We start from the raw sequence: 5,000 nt of genomic DNA, 5'->3' as shown, positions 1-5,000 counted from the left end.
TTGCGTTACATATATACATACATACATATATACATACATTCGTACACACATACATACACACGTACATTCATACATACATAAAATACTGTTGTTATTATTTTATTATTATTATTATTGTTGTTGTTGTTGTTTTTAGCAGTTTTTTTACCTTGGCATTTCTTAATCTTTTAATATAAACCATGTATTGATAAGTGCGTGTTCGTGTGTTTTAAGGTTATCGCTGTATGTTTGTTTGTTTGTGTTAGCGTTTGTGTGTGTGTTTGTTTATGTGTGTGTGTATTTGTGTAGGAATTTACCAGCTATCTACGGTGTTTGTATAGTTGGTTTTTTCGGAGGTAACGATGATGATGATGATTCTATTAATAATAGTGATGATGATGATGGTGATGATGATAGTGGTGATACTAATGATACTGACATTACAGGCAAAACCCATTGGTCTTTGTGTATTGTTTTCATGCATTCATTTTGTCAATCATTTGTATGCTCACACGTATATTATGTATATGCTTGTATGTATATATTGAATTTAATTATATATATATATATATATATATATATATATATATATATATATATATATATATATATATATGTGTCTATCTAATCTATTTATATGTCTATCTAATCTATATAAACAGCTAATGTTAATCTTGTCATGCACAATGTGTTTAATATTTTACGAAGTATTTTATCATTGTCAGTCAGCCCGTAGGCAACTTTTTTGCAATTTATAAATATAATTTTTGAACGCCATCTTTTTTTCGGCGACGCGATGGTGTAATGGTTAACGTGCCTGGCGCTGTTGTTACAGTGTCTGGGTTCGAATGCAAAGAGGGATTCCCGCCTATAGACTCGAACTGGTTTACAATGTGTGTCATTTGATGTATGTACCTGTTAGAATTGATGAAAAAAATTGGTTTTTTTCATTTATTTATGTAATGAACAGTCTGATTTTGTTGGCTCAGGCAGTAGGAGTGCCACGTTTTGACCCCGTTCGAATGCGATCGTAGTCAGATTAAAAGGATTGCCACATGTTACTGCTCATGATACTTGTTTGCCTGCTACGTAGCCGTGTATTTCGTTGGAGGAGATTTCATTATGAATTCAATTTTCATCTTATTTTATTGTTTCAATGTATACAATACCTCAGGGAAGCACAGTTCGTTCTGTTAGTTGGTCAGACGTTTGGAGGGTATTTAAAATCATGATTCCATCATGCTTGTGAACTAAAATTTTTAATACATTTTTAATTTTTCGTGTACTTTTATGTGTGTGTAATCGTTAAAAGATGTAAATATATTTAGTAATGTTGATTTTCAATAATGTTAATTTTTCAATAATGTTTATTTTAATGTTGTGTGTGTTTGTGTGTGTGATAAGTTACATTTTTTGCTGAATTAATTCGCCAAACGTGTTTGTGTTTCTTCTTATCGTTGTGTTGTATCTAGTTTGTAAAAAGCAATCTTTTTCAAATATATGGCTTAACTTTTTGGGTATAAGCTAATAATAAATTAATTAATAATGAGCTACGCTGATTCTTTAAGCGTATATATATGTGGTGTGTGTGTAATTATTAAAGCTATACATAACATTGTTTTATTTAAGCCGGTTCAAAGCGGTTCAAATTAATTATAATCGTTCTTTAGATGTACCTAGAACCGGTTTAAAACCGGCTCAAATGAGTTGTGAATCTGAGTATATATGTTATATAGATACAATATATGCCATCCTCTATTTATAACTTCAATTCAATTTTTACCAAATTTAAAAGTTAATTCTATTAATGTAAACAATCCGACAACCGTCATCATGCCGATAAATTTTTTCATCGCCAAATCATTTTTTGCCGGAATTCCGATAGATGACGTCACCATAAAAGTTAATATTATTATTACCCCATTATTATTTTTACTTATTTTGTAAAAAAAATTGCGGCATTCCTAAGCTTTATGCAGTTATTTCATTGAGTAGGACACCAACGGTTGTCTGCCAAGCCCAACGAGTGTTTGTTTGTCTTGTGTGTGTGTTTGTGTGTGTGTGTGTGTGTGTGTGTTTATATTTTATTACTTTTACAATTTTAATTAATCAGATTTGTCTAAAAAAATATTATTTTAAATATGCTCTTCTAAAAGGAAGTTATTAAAGACCAAGGATTAGAAGCATGTCAAAAGGTCATCTATGAGAGTACAATCGGTCATGAACTCTTTGTGACTCGACCTCCGTCTACCGAATTCGTCTATAAATTTCTGAAAAAATTAATTATTTTGGTCAGTGCCATATGCTTGCAATAATAATGATTTGTTAGAGTAATGTTAAGAAGAGTAGTGATATTAGTAGTAGTAGTAGTAGTAGTAGTAGTAGTAGTAGTAGTAGTAGTAGTAGCAGTAGCAGTAGCAGTAGTAGTATTGATAATAGTAGTAGCAGAAGCAGTGGTAGTAAGTAGTAGTAGTAGTAGTAGCAGTAAGTAGTAGTAGTAGTAGTAGTAGCAGTAAGTAGTAGTAGTAGTAATGGTAGTAGCAGCAGCAACAGCAAGTAGTTGTAGTACTCGTGTTATTGTTGATGTTGATATTTTAATAATAATGATAACCTTTTTTACTCACTTTTGTTGATAGTTTGAAGAATTGGGAGAAGAACTAAATGAAGAAATAGTGAATGAGTTTGTGCAGTTACTTGCACTTCAGAGGAATGCAAAGATGAATGAATTCAGTTATAAATCATATACATTTGATGCCTATGTATGTACAGTTTGTATAGTTTTGTGTCTTTCAATCCTCTGCATTTGATTTTTATCTGCGTTTTGTTTTTTTTGTTTCTTTCATTCGTTTATTCATTCATTCACTCGTTTATTCATTCATTCATTCATGCACTCATTCATAGGATATTGATTGGCCAATCAGATGGCTCTCGATCAAGCAGTCGAACAACATGATATCAAATGGAACAACGGGGTTGCGTGTCTGGCCGGTACCTAATTATAATTTATAATCATAATTATTAATTATATTTATAATAATAATTAATTAAAATTATAATTAATATAATAATCATAATTATTATCTTTATTATTCGCAGGCGGCGATTTTTATGTGTGAGTGGTTATCTGAGAATAGAGAACTATTTAAAGATAGGTGAGATGATGATGATGATGATGATGATGATGCTGGTGGTGTTGATAACGATAGTGACGTGTGAGTGGATGATGATGACGACGACGATGATGATTGTGGTGGTGGTAGTGATGATGATGATGATGGTGATGATGATGATGATGATGATGGCGATTATGATGTTTTCGGTAAAAATTATGAAAATGCTGAAGTGTTTTAAGCACTAGATAAATTTATCAGTCAGTCAGTCAATCAGTCATCCAACTAACTATTCAGTCATTCAACCAACCAATCAACAACTAACTCAATCAATCAATCAATTAATTTTTAACCCTATCTGTAATTAGTTTCAATCAATTGTAAGGCAAATTTTAGAATTAGGCAGTGGAGTTGGGATACTCGGTTTGCACATCACCACTTCCGGGTTTCGGCGCGACTCCACTACTTCCGCTTCCGAGCGCATCACTACATCCGATTTTCAGCACATCCCTGATTTCAAACGTTACATCTTCACTGATCATCATCAAGACGTCTTGAACGTGTTGGAAGAAAATTTAATAATTAACGGTTTTGAAAGATGTGATGACGACGACGACGATGATAATGGTGATGATGATGCTTTAGACATCAAAAAATTAAGTCGACACCAGTGGAGAAAATTTCGCCAGACAAATTTTACGACAACAACAACAAATAACAATAACAACAATAATAAAAACAATAATGTTTTTGTTGATGTTGTTGCTTTGGATTGGTTGACCTGTGAAAAGGAACTGTTGATGAAGTTGTCGGAGATCGTTGATGTGGTTGTTGCGACGGGTTTGTTGTTGTTGATGTTGCTGTGGCGACTGGTTTGTTGTTGTTGTTGATGTTGTTGTTGTTGCTGCTACTGCTGTTTGCTGTTGTTGTTGTTGTTGGTTGTGGTTTTTATTATTTTTCATCTGGGTTTTTTTCTATTTTTTTGCAGATGTTGTCTTTGATATTGACATTATTCCTTATCTGGTGAAAGTATTGAAAGCGATTTTGTCGCCGTCGTCATCATCATCGCCACAATCATCGTCATCATCACAATCATCATCATCATCACAACCATCATCACAATCATCATCATCATCACGATTGGCTTACATTTGCTCTGCAGTACGCAATGAAAAGACATGGAAAGCATTTTTACATTGCTGTGGTTATTATTATTATTATTATTAGTAGTAGTAGTCGTAGCAGTAGTAGTAGCAGTAATAGTAGTAGTAGTAAAAGTAGAAGTAGTAGTAGTGGTAGTAATATCATCTTTCAATCAATTTATGCATTCGTTCGTTTTATCATTTATTCATTTACTTGTTCATTCGCTCGTTCATTCATTCATTCATTCACTTACTCATTCATTCATTCTTACCACCACCACCATCGTGCAGAGACTTCCAAACTCCGAGTTACCTCGTTACAGAGTAGCACCAAGCCGTCTGGCCTGTATTACGATGGGCACATTACGAATAAAATAGAAGTTGTAAAATTGACGGCCATTGATTGATTGATTGATTGGTTGGTTGATTGGTTGGCTGATTGGTTGGTTGGCTGGTTGGTTGGTTGGCTGGTTGATTGGTTGGCGGATCATTCAGTCATTATCTATGTTATATATATATATATGTATGTATACATGTAACAATATGTTACTATATATATATATATATATATATATATATATATATATATATATATATATAGACACACACACACACACACACACACGTATGTATATCAAAATATATGCGTATATACCTATATATTTGTATGTTAATTTGTATATACGTATGTGTGTATCTTGTATGTGTATGTGTATATGTAGTTATAATATTTATTAACATTTATTAAACAAGCAACTAACCAACCGTT

This window comes from Helobdella robusta, assembly GCF_000326865.2.
Source record: "Helobdella robusta unplaced genomic scaffold HELROscaffold_118, whole genome shotgun sequence".
Classification (NCBI taxonomy): domain Eukaryota; kingdom Metazoa; phylum Annelida; class Clitellata; order Rhynchobdellida; family Glossiphoniidae; genus Helobdella; species Helobdella robusta.
The sequence above is the reverse complement of the archived record's forward strand: the minus strand, read 5'-3'. Positions refer to the sequence as shown.